The sequence below is a fragment of the Carassius carassius genome, chromosome 17 (genome assembly GCF_963082965.1).
Source record: "Carassius carassius chromosome 17, fCarCar2.1, whole genome shotgun sequence".
NCBI lineage: Eukaryota > Metazoa > Chordata > Actinopteri > Cypriniformes > Cyprinidae > Carassius > Carassius carassius.
The window spans coordinates 19,774,790-19,798,526 of NC_081771.1; the positions used below are offsets into that span (position 1 = coordinate 19,774,790).

At 38.3% G+C, this 23,737-nt stretch overlaps 2 long non-coding RNA genes across 2 annotated transcripts in view; one reads left to right on the forward strand and one right to left on the reverse strand.

Moving 5' to 3' along the window:
• Nucleotides 1-23,737, forward strand: part of LOC132161292 (uncharacterized) — a 329,747-nt gene that overhangs the window by 33,206 nt on the left and 272,804 nt on the right. The gene's annotated exons all lie outside the window — the stretch shown is intronic.
• On the reverse strand, nucleotides 2,416-2,840 carry LOC132160557 (uncharacterized). The gene is made up of 3 exons (XR_009438038.1): nucleotides 2,754-2,840; nucleotides 2,571-2,666; nucleotides 2,416-2,493 (listed from the first exon to the last, which is right to left on the reverse strand). It is a non-coding gene; the product is annotated as an uncharacterized LOC132160557 (long non-coding RNA).

A 23,737-nucleotide genomic window follows, 5' to 3' on the forward strand; every position in this document is an offset into this window, starting at 1 on the left:
AGGAATGACCTTGGGGAATAATCCTCATGGCAAAATTGAGATGGCCCAACAGGGAAAGAAGATCCCTTTTTGTTAGGGTAGGTGAGCAGGAATAAGTTCTAATGAACCCTCTAATACTTTCTAGTTTGTCTAGCTGAAGAGACGCTTGCATTTTCACTGAATCTAGGGTGATGCCCAGGAAATCGAGTACGTGAAAAGGGCCTTTTGTTTTTTCCTCTGCGAAAGGAATGCAGAATTTGTTGAATGCTTTGACCAGGGAATTGATGCTGCGCGATGGGTTGGCATCTGGAAAGTCTATAAGCAGGAAGTTGTCACGGTTCATGAATTCACTCTCTCTCTTTCGTCTAGCGTGCTGTTGTGTGTGTGTGTGTGGGCGTGGTCACTGATCAGCGATGATCAGCAGCGCCAGCTGGTTTCAATTGTTTGTCCCTATATAGTTCAGTAACTGGTGTTTCATGTTGTCAGATCGTTGTTTTCTCCCCGGTGTGCTCCCGTGCTGTTCCTGTGTCCTTGTTCCTACCTAGTCTTCCTGTCTTCGTCGTTCGTTCCTGGATCGTCACGCAACACTGGATTACAGCTACTTCACGTGGATTACTCACTCACCGGGATTCAAGGGATCGTCACTGGATCGAGCACCACCACCAGTTGTCCACCGAAGTCCCTGTGTCATCTGACCATCAGCAATCAGAAATTATTTAGTAGGATCCAGCAAAGTGCTTCCGATAGTGTATCAAATATCTTTGGACTGCTTTTACACCCAAAGGTGAGTCTGACTGAAAAATAATTTTTTTCTCGCCACCTGACCCCGAAAAGATGCCACTGAGAGGGATGTAGGGGCAAGATTTTGTAGGCGCCGGTGATATCGGCTCTGCTGAGCCACGCTCCTCTGCCGGCTAATTTAATGAGTTTAATTGTGTTGTCCACTGTAGAATAAGCCAGGGAAAAAGGTTCAGAGGGAATTAGACTGTTAATGCTAGGAACCCCTACTGTGGAGTGGGGAGCGGATAAATCAATTAAGCGTTTTTTTTCCCGAATATTTCCTCACTGCGACTCCTAAAGGGTTAATGCGAAAAAATTTGAAAGGAGGTTGATCAAAAGGTCCGATCATGTACCCCTTCTCTAATTCTTTATCAATAAGATCGTCTACGGCCTGGGGATCTTTGATAGCTGACTGGAGATTTTTACAGGTAAATGAGAAGGTTGGCATATTGGAAAGACCGGCTAGAAACCCATGCATGAGCCCAAAAATGAGGTAAGACACGAAACAGCGATTTGGATGCCTTCCCAGAGCTTTGGATAGCTCTTTAGTTTTCACTGGAGTGTTTATTTCTGTTTTAAATATTTTGTGCGTCGTGGACAAGAAAACCTTGGGTGACTGTTCCCGCAGTAGCTGCAAGCATGAAAATATTTACAGTTATAACGAATACAAACATTCTCATTGAAATTGAAACAAACAGGGTTTGTCTTCCAGGCTTCAACTGTCCTGTCGCCGGAGCGCTAGTGTCGTAGGATGACGCGGTCTTGGGGCAGAGAGACGCTGAGTGGGAAAACGAAGTACAGAGAGAGCATGACAATGCTCGATGGCCTGTAAAGTGTCTGCTAATGAGTGCAGTCCAGTGGAAGCAGCAGGTAGCGCTGATCCAAGAGATCTACTATGAAGCGCTAAGTCGGGGGTAATAGCGCGGTTAGATGTTGAGCTGGAAGTCTGTCCGTCGACCCCCGCCTGAGGTGCAGGAGAAGAGAGCTGTGATTCCAGTGCCTGGATCCTGTTGTCCATGGTGGAAAGGGTTCCTTGAATTGAGACAGCGCCGAGAGAATCTTGTCTTCTCCTTGTACTGGAACTAAAGAGGCACTTGCTGTTTTTGCTTTCTTTGGAGTTGGGTCTGCTTGATCGTTGGAGATATTCGGTGGCTGATCGTGATCCAGATTCGGAGGCACTTGCATGTTCGGAGTGTATAAGGTGGACAAAATCCTTTCTATGGGCCATTCGGTGATGGAAAAAGGATTCCTCGCTGCAATCCTAGAGCTGCGTCTTACTAGCAGGGTTGGATCGATGTCTTCCGTGCCATGATCCGGGATTACGTCCGGAGATTCTTCGGAAAGGATTTGTACTAAAATGTCCAAAGTATCCATGACCAGGAAGCAGCAAGTAAGAAGTGAAAAGAATGACATAAACTTAATTCTCATGCTGTTTAAGCTGTATCGCAATGTTGCGAGCCGTTGAGCATACTTACCGAGCCGTAGTGCCACATATATATATGTCCCGTGTCTAATAGGAGAGAGGTGGTGATTTGAGCGATTTGACAGCTGACCGCATCAGCTGTTCACAGCCTTGCCTCCATGGCCTGACAGAATTTAAAACTGCGCTCGATTTACACAGAAAAAAAAAAAGATGTTTGATAATGTTTGAAGGACTGGTTGCTTCAGGGCTTACAGGATCTTCTGATGTATTATCTCCCAAACCACCACTTTTCTGAAGAGTGGAATGTCACACTACAGAGAAAGAGATGAATCAAGAGCATAATAGAATGTTTGAGGATTAAAAGGTGTGAACAATAGCACTGTTTTACCTCTCTGAATGTGAGTGGCTTTCCTTGAGAAAGGAAGTTTGCATATTTACAGACAAAAACTCCACAGTCATTGCCATTCACCTGTTTAGGAATTGCCTAAACACAATTTTAAGCAGAACATTTAGTCTTAAAATGACACTTAAATCAGAGAATATCCATATAATTCATCATATGGTGTCATACATTAGTTCTCATTCAGCCGATGGTCCACCTGGAAGCCTCCAAGATGCATCCTTTCTTGACCTTGTGCTCATCTGTGAGGTACTTTCTGTTAAATAAAACAGAAGATCCATATAAAGATATTCAAAGATGAATGATCAAACCACAGAACAACAGCAAAAATAAGGAGACACTGACAACAACGTGACATATATCATCATTGTCTCTGACCCATTGAGTCATAGCACTGTATGGTCTGGGATTTGAAATCAATTACCTGTTGGTTAGAAGCTATTTAGGCAAGTTAAAGACAAACAGGAAATCGTAAATATTTTTTTTACACTTTTCAAAAACATGTAAATATTAAAACAATGCATCCTAACTTATAAATGACTTACTGCCAAAGCCCAGTGCTTGCATCAGTACAAAGAAACAAAAACAAGATCAAAAAGGCAGAGGTCCTGAGTTTTTGTCCAGTTCTTTACTGCTGCATGGCCTTCACCACTCTGAAGCTATGAGTAAAAGAAAGTGCTGAAAGAGAAGACTTTAAGGCTGATCCCTGTTTCTCTTTATTAGCAAGGACTAGGGGTGTAACGATTCACTCGTTTTCTCGATGCAATCGATTACAAATCCCGACGATTCATATGCATTGATCTCGAAACATGATTTTTGAATCGTGAATCGCTGATTTCGGACAGTAATTGATTTAAAATGCTAAGAATCGAATGAATCGCGATTTCTATAGTGTTTCAATGCTTCAAAATATATACACATTAAATTACTACACACAGTTGAAGTTAAAACAAACCAATATCCCGGAGTAATTAATTTACTCAAACAGTACACTGACTGAACTGCTGTGAAGAGAGAACTGAAGATGAACACAGAGTCGAGCCAGATAACGAACGAAAGATTGACTCGTTCTCGAGTCAAGAACCAGTTCTAAGGATTGGTTTTCAGATCATCAGTAGTAATGGGAAGTTCGATACTTTTCCGCGATCCTGTTCTTTCAGACAGTTCAATTCAATAAACCGGTTGAAAAAACGGTTCACCGGTTCTTTTGCACTCGATGTAATAACGTCTTTGCCGATGATTGGCCTTCATTCAAGCCTTTGGTTTACCCACGCTCATAACATTAGCACAGAATCAGTTCAGAATCAAATCACCAAAAGAACCAGTCTGGTTCAGATGCCCTGTGTGTCAATCTGCTTCACGCTGAATCACAGATGCGCAGTATCATCAGCTCCTTGGTTCTCGAATCGAACGGGTCCGACAGAAACGGTTCTTGGTTCAGTGTACTGGTGATCCGAAAACCGATGTAACCAGTTCTTGACTCGAGAACGAGTCAATCTTTTGTTCGTTATCTGGCTCGGCTCGTTATTCATCTTCAGTTCTTTCTTCACAGCAGTTCAGTCAGTGTACTGTTTGAGTAAATTAATTACTCTGGGATATTGGTTTATTTTAACTCAAAGGGGGTGTCAGCCACGTTAAAAAAGTTAACAGCTTAAGTCATTTGTGGATTAATGCTTATTAAAAACGCGAACCGTTTCAAACGATTCAGTTCGATTTGGTGAACTGGTTCAAGAAGGACCTGTTAAATCGAATGATTCGTTCATGCAGTGTTGTGAACGCGCTCAAAACAGACCCGGAAGAGAAGACAATGCTGAATAAAGTCGTAGTTTTCCTTATTTTTGGACCAAAATGTATTTTCGATGCTTCAACAAATTCTAACTGACCCTCTGATGTCACATGGACTACTTTGATGATGTTTTTATTACCTTTCTGGACATGGACAGTATACCGTATATAAATTTTTAATGGAGGGACAGAAAGCTCTAAAAGAGGAGTGAGGAGGAGGTCATTTTCTCAACTTCTTTGGAAGAGAGGGAAAGACAGTTTAAGTCAAGTGAACTTCATAATTTTATGTTATCAGTTTTTTTTATGAGTAAAATGTTTTTTTTTTTGAAGAAGAAGAAGAAGTTAAAAGCCAGAGACATAGGAGAGCATCATTCTTTTGAGATTTATGTAAGTTATTTTTAGAAAATAGATGTTTCTGTTGTCTCCTGCCTGTTTACTTCACATTTTGATGCAACAACAGTGTGATTACGTGCTCATTCCATTAAAACCATCGATGTCTGGGTTTCTCATTGCAGAACTCAAATCAACTTTGGAGTTGTCCGATTTGGAGAGTCATCATTCTTGGTCTTCCCTCTTAAAGGAAAATTTCACACAAAAAAAAAATAATTTACTGTACTTGCCCTCATGTCATTCCAAACCTTTGTACACAAACCTCGTGTCTTTACAACACGAATATATAAAAAAAAAAATCTTATAATTTTGTTAATCCATTGAGAGTCTGTAGAGTTATTGTAGAAGTAATCCATTCCGATATTTATATATGATTAAATCTTAAATTATATGAAAGGGCACATGTATGTTCAAAAGAAAATATTGGTCTCCCAGACTAGCAATGGAGGACAAAAATTAAGAAAATATTAAATATATTTATTTGTGTTCCAAAAATTTGCAGAGTTTGTGTGGGTCTGTAACAACATAGGGTGAGTAAGTTATGACAAATCGAGACTGTTACTGACAGAGAGTTAAACAAAAGAAAAAAAGATCTCACAGCAAAGTGTTACGACGTCTCCGGTAACGTTAGATCGACTCAAACAAAAAAAAGAAGCTAACGTAAAGCAATGTTACAAACCAAGAAAGTAGGCGTTTGTCACGTCGGGTGAAAAGTTAAAACAAAAGAAAAAAAAAAGGTAGGCATTTACGCTGATCTCAAAGAAAATACATCGGACCCCGTCTTTAAAACATCCGCACAAGATACTTGTCAACACTATGCTGTACTTTACCACTGACTTCAGTTTAAAAAATCTAGACTGGTACTGACAGAGAGTTAAACGAAAGAAAATAAAAAGATCTCCCAGCAGAATTTGCGAAGCCTCCGGTAAAACAACCTCACAGCACGCTGACACACTCAGAATGCTTACGTCAGGTCCCACTCAAACCACTTCTTCTTCCTCTTTCACGCAAGGCTTTAGGTGCATTTACTGCCACCTACAGGGCAGGAGTGTGGAGCATTGACCTTAATGAAAACTAACTCAAACATAAGAGATAAAAGAAATACGAAAATAAAATGAATGATAATAATAAACTTAGTAGTGATTATTTAAATCCTGTTTATCAACTCTTTGAGATACTTAATCATTAAAACATTTCTATAGCCACATCTATATTTAACATTTTCTAAAATGAGATCTGATTTATTTCTATAATAAATGCTTGTGTAAGTTGTAATCTTTCGTTGTCATATCTTTTACATTTTATTAAAATAGGTTCAACTGATTCAGGAAGATCACATTTAACACAACGTCCAGACACATGTTTTTCCTCTTATAAATAATAACTGATTAAGTGCAATGTGTCCAATTCTATGGCGAGATCTTCCTTTCTATCCCCAAAATTCTCCTTTCATTTCCAACTGTTCTTTGAATATTATATAAATGCCGTCCTTTATTCTCACCATCCCATTTAATTTGTCATGTATCTTTTTATTTTTTTTTTATTAGTCCTTTTATTTCTAATTTACTCATTGGAGTATTAAATACGATGTCTGACATTTTAATGCTTTTATCTGATCCACTATTCATTACCTTCTATTCCTATATGTGCAGGTATCTATACAAAATAAATATTTGTTTTTGCTTGTATTCTGAACAAACTCTGTAAAATGACTGACAAAATGTCTTGTCTAGTTGAAGATTTGCCACCCTTTAAACTTGATAGTGCTGAAAATGAGTCTGAACATATGACTACTTTAGGTATATTAACGTGTTCAACCCACTGAAGAACCAAAAATATGGCAATCATTTCTGTAGTATAAACAGACGGATGATTAGATGTTCTTTCTGGTATTCTATACCTAACCCTTGGAACATATATAGCTGCTGCTGCTGTATGGACTGTTTCAGGATCTTTAGATACATCTATGTATATGAGTTACTTTAAAACTAGGTTAGCCTATATATGCTCTTTATTTTTAATCTAAACAAAAGTCCTTGATGTTTTATTTTATTTTAATAAGCCACTCACACTTACTTTAGTAGCCTAAATCATTGAATATGTCTTTTATTTTATTTATTTGCTTTATTTACACAGCAAGATTTTTGTATTCTTCATTAGAGGACTTTGGTTTCTTAATGTGAAAATCTGTTATATATATATATATATATATATATATACATTATTTTATTTTTATTTTTTTTCAGTGTTGTTTTATTTATTTATTTTACATTTATTTTGTTTTATGATGTACAGAGTGTGAACAAACATTTAGTGTAATCTCAGACCGTATTTGTAAATCTACCAGTAATGTATGCCTTTCTGTATTAATGTTCAAAGCAACCAATGTTTTTACTTTAAAATTAGGTTAACCTATACGATTTAATTTTTTCATCTCAACAAAAGTTCCTTGTTGGAAAAAAGTGTTGTTTTATTTAATTTTAATAAGTTACTCACACATACTTTAGTAGTCTAAATCCTTGAATACGTCTTTTATGTTGTCAATATTACCTTCTATCATTGCTATATCGTTGCTATATCAATTAAAACATGCGTTTAGACATACAAATATTAAACAGGAATGAATGTGGTAAGTCAAGATGGGCTTTTCGTGCCAAAGAAACTTTTACAACATTACAGGAAAGGCTAAATATCTCATCTCAAGTAGTGCGTAAACGCGTCTGGTGTCTGGCATCTGATGTCTTTGTGTTTACTGTTACGACCATGTCAGGAAGATTGTAAAACATCTAAAGGTTTTCGGGGTTGGCAACTCAACTGTAATCTAATTAGTTTTCCGGGGGTTCTGGTGTTGTAAATGGTGTGCTGCAGGTCAGCTAAAGTAAAAAAAAAAAATTTTTGTGTGTATTCAGTGATCAAAAGGTGACAATTTCAACTTTATTGCTTATCGCGAGGTTAGCTGAAAGTTCATTTACTGGTCAAAAGGATGTGAAATCTTTTAACAAGTCAGACAATAGGAAAATGTAGTTTAATTTGAGTTAATTTAGTTTATTTTAGTTACATTTATATATTTTATTAATCCCTAGATCTTTCAACCTCAACATAAACTTACTGAGAATGCAAACAAGCACATAAAACACAAGCATAATCAAAAACAAACGTAAACACACACACACACACACACACACACACACAGACACAGACGTAAACATACAGAAAACATGAACATGCAAACAAAATAAATACAAATATACACTCAAACAAGTACATAAATACACAAACAAACAAAATAGGTCACAAACACGAAAATACCTATATTAGATTGAAAATGAGTTGTCATAAGTTTTCTTTCAAACCAAAAGTGTTTGTTGCTACAAATGTCTCACAGAACTTTATACAATAGATTAGACGTCCTTTCTCACTTTCCAAATGGTGTTGTTAACCAAGATGTTTAAAATAGTTTTAAAAAAGTATTATTTATTATTCATGTCATCACTCAAATGTTTTTAGCAAGAGTCCAGAGATATATGAAAATAGATGCGTGAAGAAAAAAAATGTAAGAGGTTTTTAATGACAGACTAAATTTACATTGTTTAAAACAATTGAGTTTATGCATTTCTCTTGAATGTGTGCAACGGTAACCGTTGCATACATGAAGCAGAAGAAATACATAACCTCATAAAAGCATTGTGGTTGATGTTAAACAATAAAAAAATTATTATTTATATATCATAACTTACTTTCTTTTCAAAACACAATAAACATTCTTATGACTTTTTTAACTGCGAACAACCGGTTTGGTTGGAAAATAAAAAATAAATAAAAACATATTATGTTTCTTAGTTAGAATACTTATAGTTTGTAGTAAAATCACATATATTTTACTACAAACTATAAGTTTGTAGTATAAGACACACACACACACACACACCTCACAAAACTGCCAGCAAGGACCTTAAGTTTTTGTTTTAACGTTTAGTTGTAGCTGAGACCTTGGTGGAATTATTTTACTTACAGTTTTGGGGAGGTTACTATGAACTTTGTAATAGGTTATAGATCACAAATTACCCTATTTAAAATCTAAAAGGTTGTGCAACTATATCAATTTCTTTAAAAAAGTAATGTAACTGATAACATTTGATTACATGTTTTAAGACTTGTAATGTTTTCAACCCTTAATCTTTTGAAACATGTAAACAGGCCGGGGGTTAACATTAGAGTGCTCAACAGCTAATGACCGTCAGACTTTTCAAAATCCTTCATCACTTAAATTAGGATTGTGATCATTTCATTTTAAAGCACAACCACCACAAAATCAGATTTGCTTGGAGATTAAATACATATTTAAAAACACAACTAGTAAGTTTAACAGCTATGATACTGTTTTGAAATCAAGTTTTTGCACACCTATGAAGGGAAATGCCATGGCATCTAACAACGGGTTTGGTAAAACAGTTCAATTTAACAAATAAATATACATCGGCCAAATAGGAAATAAGCATACGTCTTTAACTCCTGAAACATCTGACTCATATTTTAGAGTAGTTAAACGTGCAGTTTGGAATTTTTGGCCACCAGGGGTCACTCAATCAAAACAATAACATGAGACGTACTTTGATGACGTCGGGAAAGAGCCTAGGCTCATGGGAGTTGTTGTTCATTGGAACACGCGCTCTGTCGCTCCCCACATTCCTCACTCATTTTAACTGAGGCCGGCGACACACTGGATGCGTGGCGCAAGCGTCTCAGCTGCGTGGCTAGTCAGTTTTTAATTCGGCTCCCATGTTAATAGGTTAGAGCTTGCAGACTGCCTGTGTGAGACGCGTGTCTCAGGCGCGGCTCGAGCCGCGCGGAAAACGTGTGCATGCTAGAAATAGAACCGACGCCTATTTTTCACGCGACACGCACTCGTGTTGGAAGCGTTTCCAGGCAAAATATAATAGGAAAATATGTTTATATGTAATTTTGTACACAAATACATATTAATTCATGACATTTTGATGTTTGAAAGTCTATAGGTTGACATAAATTCAGATACAAATGTAATTTAAAAATAAATAAATAATTATCGATTTTCAAATATTGCACCTGTCAAACATAAGTCTATTTTGCCATCAATACTGTTGACGGTGTCCTTTATCAGTAGGCTTTATATTTATGTTCAACATGAAGTATAGATATTGTTGTCATGAAGACAAGAGCCTGGTCTGTAAGCGGTCTCCCTCTATGTCACCTACAGCAGCAGCAGCCGCCACGCTTCTGGCACGCAGCAGAGACGCCACGCAGCCAGTGTGTCACCAGCCTTAGTATTTTGACAATCACGTATTTTCGAACGGAGAGATATATGAATTATCAGACCCCTATCAAATCAATATTCCATCTAGCTAGTAGTAATATATGTTAAAAAAAACACGGTTGCCTTTCGTTAATAATTATAATTAGGCTACGTTTATACTATGATATCGAACAAGATAGTGAACTGCATTTGAAGCTACTTTATCCAGCTAGATATAGAACACATGTAGATTTACATTATACTCTACATGAGAGCTAGTCCATCTGCGTTTTACACAAGACATCATCGTTTCACAAAATATACGGATAGATATAACGTTAGTTAGCTGAATGGATGCATACCTGTTTATTAGAATGCAAGCATCTCTCTGTAGTTTCAGCTTGTCACGAAGCTCTCTCTATCTTGGAAATGCAACTCCAATATTTACCCGTGTCAATATTACCGTGAAATTGATATAGTTGCACAACCTTTTAGATTTTAAATAGGGTAATTTGTGATCGATAACCTATTACAAAGTTCATAGTAACCTCCCCAAAACTGTAAGTAAAATAATTTTAACTGCGGTTGTTCGCAGTTAAAAAAGTCATAAGAATGTTTATTGTGTTTTGAAAAGAAAGTAAGTTATGATATATAAATAATATTTTTTTTATTGTTTAACATCAACCACAATGCTTTTACGAGGTTATGTATTTCTTCTGCTTCATGTATGCAACGGTTACCGTATACACATTCAAGAGAAATGCATAAACTCAATTGTTTTAAACAATGTAAACCATTTAGTCTGTCATTTAAAAACCTCTTACTATTTTTTTCTTCACGCATCTATTTTCATATATCTCTGGACTCTTGCTAAAAACATTTGAATGCTGACATGAATCCTACATGAAAGCTAAAAAAATAATACTTTTTTTTTAAACTATTTTAAACATCATGGTTAACAACACCATTTGGAAAGTGAGAAAGGACGTCTAATCTATTGTTGAAGTTCTGTGAGACATTTGTAGCAACAAACACTTTTGGTTTCAAAGAAAACTTATGACAACTCATTTTCAATCTAATATAGGTATTTTCGTGTTTGTGACCTATTTTGTTTGTTTGTGTATTTATGTACTTGTTTGAGTGTATATTTGTATTTATTTTGTTTGCACGTTCATGTTTTCTGTATGTTTACGTCTGTGTGTGTGTGTGTTTACGTTTGTTTTTGATTATGCTTGTGTTTGTGTGCTTGTTTGCATTCTCAGTACGTTTATGTTGAGGTTGAAAGATCTAGGGGTTAATAAAAATTATAAATGTAACTAAAATAAACTAAATTAACTCGAATTAAACTACATTTTCCTATGGTCTGACTTGTTAAAAGATTTCATATCCTTTTGACCAGTAAATGAACTTTCAGCTAACCTCGCGATCACAGGCCTAAGCAATATGTTGAAATTGTCACCCTTTGATCACTGAATACACAAACATTTTTTTTTTTTACTTTAGCTGACCTGCAGCACACCATTTACAACACCAGAACCCCCGGAAAACTAATTAGATTACAGTTGAGTTGCAAACCCCGAAAACCTTTAGATGTTTTACAATCTTCGCTGACATGGTCGTAACAGTAAACACAAAGACATCAGATGCCAGACACCAGACGCGTTTCTACGCACTACTTGAGATGAGATATTTAGCCTTTCCTGTAATGTTGTAGAAGTTTCTTTGGCACAAAAAGCACATCTTGACTTACCACATTCATTCCTGTTTAATATTTGTATGTCTAAACGTGTGTTTTGATTGATATAGCAACGATATAACAATGATTAATAATAAAGTTAATATTGACAACATAAAAGACGTACGTATTCAAGGATGTAGACTACTAAAGTATGTGTGAGTAACTTTTTAAAATTAAATAAAACAACACTTTTTTCCAACAAGGAACTTTTGGTGAGATGAAAAAATTAAATCGTATAGGTTAACCTAATTTTAAAGTAAAAACATCGGTTGCTTTGAACATTAATACAGAAAGGCATACATTACTGGTAGATTTACTAATACGGTCTGAGATTACACTAAATGTTTGTTCACACTCTGTACATCATAAAACAAAATAAATGTAAAATAAATAAATAAAACAACACTGAAGAAAAAAATAAAAATAAAAAATATATATAAAGATAAAGAACGAAAAAGTAAGTGAGTAACAGATTTTCACATTAAGAAACCAAAGTCCTCTAATGAAGAATACAGAAATCTTGCTTTGGGACTTTTCATTCCTTTTAACGTCTCCAAATACATCACAAATTCCTCTTTAAACGCCACTAAACGTGGGGGAATTTTGAAAAACATATACATTTATGAATGTAGAATTTCATGCCAGAAGTTAATATTAACAAAATAAAAGACATATTCAATGATTTAGGCTACTAAAGTAAGTATGAGTGGCTTATTAAAATAAAATAAAACATCAAGGTTTTTTGTTTTGATTAAAAATAAAGAGCATATAGGCTAACCTAGTTTTAAAGTAATTTATATACATAGATGTATCTAAAGATCCTGAAACAGTCCATACAGCAGCAGCAGCTATATATGTTCAAAGGGTTAGGTATAGAATACCAGAAAGAACATCTAATCATCCGTCTGTTTATACTACAGAAATGATTGCCATATTTTTGGTTCTTCAGTGGGTTGAACACGTTAATATACCTAAAGTAGTCATATGTTCAGACTCATTTTCAGCACTATCAAGTTTAAAGAGTGGCAAATCTTCAACTAGACAAGACATTTTGTCAGTCATTTTACAGAGTTTGTTCAGAATACAAGCAAAAACAAATATTTATTTTGTATAGATACCTGCACATATAGGAATAGAATGTAGTGAATAGTGGATCAGATAAAAGCATTAAAATGTCAGACATCGTATTTAATACTCCAATGAGTAAATTAGAAATAAAAGGACTAATTAAAAAATAAATAAAAAATAAAAAGATACGTGACAAATTAAATGGGATGGTGAGAATAAAGGACGACATTTATATAATATACAAAGAACAGTTGGAAATGAAAGGAGAATTTTGGGGATAGAAAGGAAGATCTCGCCATAGAATTGGACACATTGCACTTAATCAGTCATTATTTATAAAAGGAAAAACATGTGTCTACACTTTGTGTTAAATGTGATCTTCCTGAATCAGTTGAAACTATTTTAATAAAATGTAAAAGATATGACAACGAAAGATTACAACTTACACAAGCACTTATTATAGAAATAAATCAGATCTCATTTTAGAAAATGTTAAATATAGATGTGACTATAGAAATGTTTCAATGATTAAGTATCTCAAAGAGTTGATAAACAGGATTTAAAGAATCACTACTTAGTTTATTATTATCATTCATTTTGTTTTTGTATTTCTTTTATCTCTTATGTTTGAGTTAGTTTTCATTAAGGTCAATGCTCCACACTCCTGCCCTGTAGGTGGCAGTAAATGCACCTAAAGCCTTGCGTGAAAGAGGAAGAAGAAGTGGTTTGAGTGGGACCGGAGGTAAGCATTCTGAGTGTGTCAGCATGCTGTGAGGTTGTTTTACCGGAGGCTTCGCAAATTCTGCTGGGAGATCTTTTTATTTTCTTTCGTTTAACTCTCTGTCAGTAACAGTCTAGATTTTTTAAATTGTAGTTAGTGGTAAAGTCAGATGTATTTTCTTTGAGATCAGCGTCAATGCCTACCTTTTTTTTTTCTTTTGTTTTAACTTTTCACCCGACGTGACAAACGCCTACTTTCTTGGTTTGTAACATTGCTTTACGTTAGCTTCTTTTTTTAGTTTGAGTCGATCTAACATTACCGGAGACATCGTAACACTTTGCTGTGAGATCTTTTTTTCTTTTGTTTAACTCTCTGTCAGTAACAGTCTCGATTTTTTAAAATTGTAGTTAGTGGTAAAGTACTGCATAGATTTGACAAGTATCTTGTCTGATGTATTCTATTTTAGATCCGCGTAAATGCCTACCATCTTTTTTCTTTTGTTTTAAATTTTCATCCCGACGTGACAAATGCCAACTTTTCTGGTTTGTATCGCTGCTTTACATTTGCTTCTTTTTTTAGTATGAGGTAAGGTACAAATGCTTAAACTCTGTTACCTAGTTTTCTAACTGGTAACAAAAAAGCTTTTTAAATTGTAATACTACAAGCTCTCACATCTTTTTCACGTGTTGCTTAACGAAACGTATCTGTTAGTTTTTGACTTGTTTAGTTGTTTAAGATAAATAACCAGTAACCTAGTTTTCTTTTTATTTAATTTGTAACAACTTTAACACTGTTTTTACACTTCCATGCACGAAAAAAAACAACCATTACGTTGTTTTCGTCTCGTTTGTGTTTATAACCTTTTTCTGATAGTTTTTGACTTTAGTCGTTTTACATAAATATCCAGTAACCTAGTTTTCTTTTTATTTAATTTGTAACAACTTTAGCAATGTTTTTACACCTTTTAAAACTGCAATGCTACAAGCTCTCACATCTTTTTCACGTGTTGCTTAACGAAACGTATCTGATAGTTTTTTTTGACTTGTTCAGTTGTTTTAGATAAATAACCAGCAACCTAGTATTCTTTTTATTTCATTTGTAACGTTTTTACACTTTTCCAAGTAGGACAAAAAACGATCATTACATTGTTTCCATTTCATATGTTTATAACCTTTTTCTTGAAATACACTGTGTACTTAAAACCTTAATAAAAACTTCCCTTATACCATATTTCACATTTTAATGTTTAAAAAACCACAGTTTCCCAACACACATACACACACAAAAAACCTTTTCCCCTCCCTCATCGAATTCCTTCTTAGGTTCATAAGTTCATATTTAGGTCACTGGGTTGTACAGGGAGGGGAGGGGGGATGTACAAACAGGTGTCCAGAACAGATGGCTTTTATGACCCTCATCAATCAAATTTTTGGAGACAAGGCGCACAGGATCCTCTCTACTGATGAAGAACCGGCGGTGACTGGGATGAATGCTGGTCCAAAAAGAGAATGTCCTTTCCCCTAAACTGATGCAGCAGTGAAAGGAGGACGCTATCCTGGATGATGTAAAAGATGTGACATGCTGTGCTCATGGGGCTTCTTCATGACTACATCAGTTATGCTGAAGAGATCATCAAAATTGACAGTGATGCATGATTTGTATTCATGGACTATGAAACAAACTGTAAGTGTTTAATTTGTAAAAACAAAATGTTAAATGCTTGTTCTGTGTTGTTTAGTAGAAATGGAGGTTGCACACTGTAATTTATACACCTACTCACATTCTTTAACACACATATGCGTCTATTAAATGTTATAATTTCAGTGTTAATGTTGTGCTTTACTTGTATGCTAGAATAGTTGGTAAAGAACTTGTACACTAATTGTACAGTTAATCTATAAGTGTTTTTGTATATTTTTATACAAGAAGTTGTGGCCTAGTGGTTATAGAGTTAGGTCCTAACCCTAGGGTTGTGAGTTTGAATCTCGGTCCGACAATACCATGACTTGGGTGCCCTTGAGCAAGGCACCGAACTCCCAACTGCTCCCCGGGCGCCGCAGCATAAATGGCTGCCCACTGCTCCGGTTGTGTGTGTGTTCACTTTGGATGGGTTAAAGGCAGCGCATGATTTCTGAGTATGGGTATACTTTGCTGTTTGTCACGTCACTTTCATTTCATATGAAAAATTTACAAAAAAAAATCAAATTTGATCTTAGTTTTATTCAACAAATGTTCAATGCTTTATTTATCAATTTTGAAGCTGTTAATGCCATACTTTTCTGCATTTCTTCTTACATGCATGTTACTTTTTGACTGTTTTAATAAATATTTACCTTTTGATGGTTATTATTTGTGTGTAAAAGTGATTTTAAAATGAACAGGATTTGCAGGTTTAATGCCTAGCTGAATTTGGGTTAATTTTAGCCTAGCAATGTAATAATTTTAAACCATAAAAAAGCAACCCAGAATGCTGGGTTAAACATAATAACCCAACTGGTTGGGTTAAAATAAACCAGCATTGGGTTCGTCTCTTTTTTGACTCAGCGCTGGGTTGCCAAAATAACCCAAATTGGGCTGTTTTCAACCCATCAGTTTTTTAGAGTGTACAATGCCCTCCATAAGTATCCGAACAGTAAAGACAAAATTGCTCAGCTGTGGTGTCAAGACATCTATAAATATGATTAAAATAATAATATGAGGCAGAAGTACAGTATGTCACATTTTAATTATTGACCGTTTCAACACAAAATGTTTTACCGAATAAGAAGTACAGCACTTTTAAAGTGGAACAGTTAATGTAAATGTAAAAGCTAATATTTAATTGTGAAGTGATGTTCTCGTTAACAAGGTTTGGGAGGAGCGCGTCAGATAAATAGCCTAATCAACACAGGTGGACCACAATCTAGTAATCAATCCCACAGTATAAATATCGCTGACTTACCTCTATCCATTGACGGTTAATCAGCATCCCTCCTCCACCCCATCTCCTCACATCGAGTTCACTTTATAATTAGACGGGGAAGAGGGGGTACTCTAGGTTCGGGCCATTCCTGAGCTCGGAGCCATTCCCCGGACAGCACGCCAAATACGCATACCATACCTCAGCTAATTATATGTAAGCATGAACTCGTGAATCCCTTGCAATCAATTACGGGAGTTAGTCTGTGACCCATAGACATCACCAGACTCTTGGTTTCACACTTTGAAATACTTTGCCAGGCCTTTAATACAGCCATTTTCAGCTGTGCTTGTTTTGGGGAGTTTCTGCCTTTAGCCTCCTCTTGAACTGGTGAAATGCTTGTACAATAGGATTTAAATCTGGAGATTGACTTGGAATTTCCTGAAAAAGATACCGACAACGACCAGGTCAGCTGAGAAGATCAACAGCACTTAATGACAGACAAATGACAAGGGATGCGAAAAAAAAAATAAACAAAAAAACTAAAAATAACGGTCAGTAAAATCAACTAAAACAGGCAACTGTTAAAATGGCTTTATTAAAGGCCTGGAAAAATGTGAAACCAAGAGTTTGGTGATGTCTATGGGTAACCGACTTACTCCTGTGATTGCTTGCAAGGGATTTGCAATTAAATATTAGCTTTTACACACTTTTACATTTACTTTAAGTTAAACCAACCCGATACTTATGCTCACTTTAGGTAGAGGGATGAAACTCTGCTGAAAAGTACTGTACTACTTAGTTGGTAAAGCATTTTGTGTTGAAACAATATAATAAAATATGACATTCTGTACATCTGCCTCATATTAATATTTTAATTATATTTATAGATGTCTTGACACCACAGGTGACAAAACAAATTTGTCTTTACTGTTCCAATACTTATGGAGGGCATTGTATAAATTTTTTTGAATGTTAAACGGATGAGCAGTTCATTGATTCATTGGTTCTGAACTAATGAATCATGGTTCGTTGAAACTAAAACAATACACCTTCCTTGGCTAAAAACCAAAGCTTTTTAGCTTTTAAATTCAGGCATATAAACCAAACTCTGCAAGCTGAATTCCTGGCGCCAGCCTGGCTGGATTTAAATTATTTACAACACTCTGGAGTGATAAATTCTAGTCACGTGAGCAGCCTCAAAGGAGAAACGAAACACATTCCACAACACACAGACATATACACATACACAAACACAAACGTTCCAGTGAGCTTGAGTTGTGATTTGTTTCTTTCATTTCACATAGAGACTGTAACCTGTGGGAGCCACCAAAGAAGCTAAATGTAGAGTGACAACCAGCAGCCGGTGTCATCACGCAACCCGCTAGGCTACTGCCTGTCAAATCTCCATTTCAGGTCCTTCGATGACCCAAGTTAATTTGGCCACTGAACTGTCTGACTGTTTGCATCAGTTAGCCCCAAAAGTCTCATAAAATTCTCATAAAAGCACAGCCCATATGAATATAGCTCGTTAAACGTAGAACGAACTTGCATTGGTCTTTTCGCTCTGAAAGATTCTGGGCCGATCCCCACCATCCAGGACACAAGGCCCCGACAGCTGGCAGTGGAACCACTCTCGACATGACACTGGTAAGCTCAATCCTGAGCCCACATCAGGAAAAGACAGCGAAGCCACGTCTGAGACAGCAGAAAATCCTGAGGGTGCTAAAAGAGCTTCTTTACATGAAAACTCGCAAGGAAGACAAGAAAGATGAACCAGACAGCTTATGTCTAAGCATAAGAACTGAAACCAACACCCTGTCTAACTGCCATCTGTATGAGCCAAGCACCCCGGACACTGCTCGTCATCCACAGATCACAGAGCTAACTGTCACATCACAAGTTGACAGCATCACACAAACTCCACAGCTGACAGCTGCACACCCTGAACGAGACAGCACAGTTCCTCACACCAGGTACCACAAACCCAAGGTACCAGAAAATGCTGCTTTGACTACTTGCCTTCGCAGCAAGCTACATGAGACCGGTCCTAACCACCCATCGATCATCACACCTGCCCGATGCCAATATTCCAGGGCAATCTTGTCGAAAAGGGGGTGGGCCAAAAAGGAGTGAGCATGGAAGACCTGATCGATGAGTCTAGTACATCCTATTTATGTCTCACCAATGAACACTCACACATCTCTCATCGGCAAAGACCTGCTAGACCACTTTGACCCTTTACTGAACTTCAAACAGCTAAAAGTCTGGGCTCAAGTGCGAGAACCTCTTCCCCTCCAGCCACACAGGTTGCCAGAACCAGACTGTCAGGTCACAGAGGTCATGGGAACTCCCACAGAGCCAGACTTCCAGGTCACAGAGGTCACGGGAACTCCCACAGAGCCAGACTGCCAGGTCACAGAGGTCACGGGAACCCCAGCAGCCCGCCATGGGTACACAGCCCAAACAGCAGACCAAGGCTCAAGTTCACTCCTCTGCACCTTAGTCAACGAACAGGGAACGGTGGTACCAGCTTACACCAAAGAGGTCGCTGTTCGGCTCAACATGCGATGTGGTCAAACCTTAAACCACACGCTGGGTTTCTTCCAACCCTTACCTGAATGTGTGGAACTCGGACTCACACTTGAAGCCACTTCCCTCACTGAAGTGTCATCTTGTATAGTCTACATCCTGTGCAACAACTGCACGGCAACTGACATCAACATTCCCAAGGCCTACCAGCTGGGATGGCTAGTGAGCCATGACTTTAATGACTTTGAACTTGTACTACCTGTCATTGGGCCCATTCCACCTGCACTGATACCCGAAGGGAGTACAAACAACACATTGTTCACTGCACCCTTCAAATTCGTCACCATCACATCTGTCATGGCGGTGACCAAAGACCAGGTGTGCAGAATGGATCTGACAGAGGACCAACACATCGCAGTATACACAGTCTCCCACCAGAACGTCAGTGAGACTGATGAAGCTGCTACACCTCTCAATACCAAACTGACTGATGACACACCGACATAGGAGCCTTACACAGGTTTTCAATCTCAAGTGCAGCAAATTCTACAAGATGCTAATGCACTTCAGAGCGATACAGATCACCAAGGACTCAAAGACCAACATTGCAGACATGTGGGCATCTGAAACCTCCATAATGACTTTGCTTAACCACCTCTCAGACCCCTCCATCCACCCTGGCACCCAGTCTACAGTCACTGACAACCAATGCCCCAGACCACTGCATGATACAAAGCACATGCTGCGTGCACAGAACTACATTGTGGGTTGTGCACCGTCTGACATCACAATGCCAGGGCTTGTAATGCCATGGAGCAAAAGGGGAAAATGCCAATATATTTCCATGACGCATCATGTGCTGCACAACGCAGCACCAGAGCCACTGATGAGAAACTGAAGCAAGCGTCATGCCACCAGCAAGATGTGGCAAAACATGGGCCAAGGTGAGCTAAACCCAGTCAGTGCCCATGAAGCAAAGGAACTGCCCTGCCCAACCAAAGACAACCCTCACTTGTTTCTTCCTCCCCTTTCTCTCTCTCTCTCTCTCTCCCTGTTATCTTTACCAGGATGCTGCTGTGGTTCGTCATGCTGTGCTGTCAGCCAACCAGAGGACAGCTGCCACCGAGAGAACCACTGAGACTCCTGATCACCAACGACAGAGCACACTACACCAGCACTGTAACCCAATACAGCTGGACAGGTGTCCAATGGAGAGAGGACTCCCTCACTGACACTAATGCTGATGTCAAACACATGTTCAACCAACATGAGAAAGTGACTGTTACACAAATGGAGTTAGGTGGACACAACCACCACTCCAAACGGTTCCTGGGAACTTTGCTCAGAGTCGCTGCTGCCCCCAGAACTCTGTTTAACATTGGTATGTCCAGTGTCAATGCAGCGAACCAGACCGTGAATTCCATGAAACCGCTGTTTACTGTCTTGCAGAATGACTTTGCCCAGGCTCAGCTGTTTACAGCATTAACGACAGACATGCTGTGGGAGGTTAGCTCCTAAAATGACAGCCTAACCACGGGTAAAACCCCACAGTACATGATACCCTTAAGCCTTGTGCTAACTGTGCTGGCTTACGCCATCACTATGCCAGCTGACCTGCTACAAATACACCTGGCCAACTCTCTGGATAGCGCCATCCTACTGCACATCAATCCCAAACAGAGGGAAGTGGATGTGCTCCTGAACCAACCCATCAGCGAGTCAAGCCAAGTCTACAGACTTAAAGACATTGTCAATGTCAGGTTGTGGAAAAGCAACACCCACACCAAGACACACATTCCAGATGTGGTGGCCTACCACGACAGTGACACACAGCTGTACCTGGCCCCAAACCTGCACATATGTACTTTGACCAAAGACATTCATTATCTCTGCCTTAGCAAATCCTTCCTCAGAGACAACGCTGAAGGAATCTGCGGGTTGCAACCCCTGGTCAGCGACCCACACTGCCCGGCCGAAGCCAAGCCTCATACACAAGTCACAGAAACGCAAGCAGAGATTGTAGGTGACAGATGGCTCATCAACACTCCTGTGCGTACAGCTACACTGACCTACGACCAGCATGACACCGCCTCCTGTGTCAACCTGCTTGACCAGAGCATGTGGATTCGAGTACCGAAAGGTGCCACCCAACACATTGACATTACTCCCGTCTCGACAGCCCGTTCTGAATCCATCAAATGTGGTCCGAGCCTGGACTGCTGCCGACACTGCACGGTGCATCTCCACTGTCATTGGTCACACCCTGACCCTTGGTGTGACCTTCATCCTATACAGGAGACTCAACGAGATGCAAACCTCTACAGCCGAACTCATGACAACCGTGGCTGGAGGTCTCCGATGGAATCCCCGGAAAGACCACACCGAACCTAATCAAGCTGAATCCTCAGCTTCAGGAACCACCTGCCATCATGATCCACCTGCTACATGACCATCATGATTCACCTGTCATCTGCCCATCGTGATGATTGCCGTCCAATGATGTCCACACAGGGACTTCATCCGACGGAAAGGGGGGATGTAACTGATGAGCAGTTCATTGATTCATTGGTTCTTTACCTTCATCATTTTATTACTATGATGTATTTTAATAGGTTTGTGTGTTGCATAAAATGGTTAATCCTGTTATGCGAGGATTATAATGTGCTGACTTGTAAATTGGAAATGTTTTTGGAGTGAATGTTCTCAAATATAATCATGAGTTGTAACCCTACCCCTGACCAGGTCATAAAACTTTATGACCCAACTCACAGAACAGCAAAGCCAGCTCACTGGAATTCTTGTAAAAAAGTACCTTTTCTCGATGTATTCTAAATGTATTGAGTATTGCCTTTTTGTGAATTAGATGTCTTTCCATAATCAAATTGGAGTGTCTGCAATTTTATCGTGTGTTTAATCAAACTTTATATGCATGTAGTTAGGAACAACTCTGTATCTCTGTATCCCTGACTCGCAAAATTATAGTTTATGGTATCTTTATAATCGTAAAAACCTGACTGTGTCGAATCTCGACGACAAATTACAAAAAGATGCATTGTTTCAGAAATACAATCTTTCTTAGGAAAAATTTTCAATTCTGTCGACACTATAACTGACGCGAGTGGGTGTTTCCTCAGAGACAAAGGAACTTTTTCCCGCTTCAGATCGCGGAAGTTCATTGGTTGTTCGTGCAAACAGAGGCATGAACCAGTCCACCCATAAAGAGGACTGAACCAGGAAGTTCTGTCTTGTCTACCTTCTCCTCATCTCTGCACTTCCATCGGGTAGTTGATCTCAGCATTGTGGCTGAGAGAATAGCCTGTTCTCATGGCTCCTTAAGGGAGCGTTCATCTCCGTTTTCTTTGGTTTCTGTACTAAGTTCCTCTCTACACGAGGAAGACGAACTCTGAATCATTACGTTCGTTGGACCTTTCAAACATCGCGCGAGTCCGCAGCAGCCCCGGAAGACACGAGAGAACACGTCCAGCTCCAAAAGAACGACACACGCACGCTTGTTCTCCGCACAAAGAGACCCAATGCAAGTTTTGATTTTCTATGGAGATTTAAATGCTGCTTAAAGTTTGTCTATTACCTTTTCAAGGTGATCTGATTCCTTGTTGTCTTTCAAAGGTTACTGTCTGTGAGTTTGCCTGACTGTGAGATTATTCTGTGATCTCGCCTATCTCTCTCTCTCTCATCCTCTCTCACTCATTCTCTCTCTCTCTCCCTCATTTGGATTCTTTTTTTTTCTTGTATTTCTTTACTGTCTGTATTGTCGTACGCATATTTACTCTGTGTGATTTGTAGTTTGATGTTTGTCGTGGCAAAATTAAATCAACTCTCATCAGCATAAGAGACAGACTCACTCTCAGGTTATAATTAAAAGAAAGCTTTTATTCTTTGCATAGAAGGTCAGACAGTCATACAGAAACGCTGAGTTCCTGCAGAGTGCGACTGACCCGGAAAGAGGGCGGTCCTCCACCTTATATCCCTTTGCTGCTTCAAGGTTACAAAGTCTTAGCAGCTGTAAATTTCCTTGGATAACATAAAACACACTCTCTGTGGCTCATTTCTCACACATTTAGGACTTAGGTGACCCCCTCAGGTCATCCTAAGGCATTGTCCCCCCACTATATGGCCCAATGACCCTCTCAGGTCATTCTCAGACATCTGTTTACCCCCCAGGTGTCGCCCTTCTGAACCCACACAGCAATTCTAAGAAAACACATGCACATATGGGCTTACAGAAGCAATGTTAAATGAATTTTTCCACCACAATTTCCCCCTTTTTATCATTCATTGATCACTAAAGCATACAAATGTATTACTACTGGTTATATTTTCACTACACACTTAGCATTGTATTTGCTCTGGAGGCTGGGCTAAACGAATAAAAACACTGTTATTGCATTTCTGACAGGCAAGTCAGACCCTCAGTCACCTCACAGATATGAACACAATTCAAAATCAAAAATTCACCCTCAGGAATATAAACATAACTTAATCAACCAAACTTAAGGCATATCATCACATTTATACTCTTCATCCCTCATTTTCTCATAAATGATCACTCTCTTAAGTTTGTAAAAGAAGTTAGAAAATATGCTAAGGCTTTTGTATGGGGACAGACCCTATTTTAAGCAAGCAAACAGTATAGATTCAGATAGGCCTGGACATTACTTATTTCAAAAAAAAAATATCATAAATCTCATACATTGAACAAATTTCACTGTAGCTCCGGCTACTGTTTGCC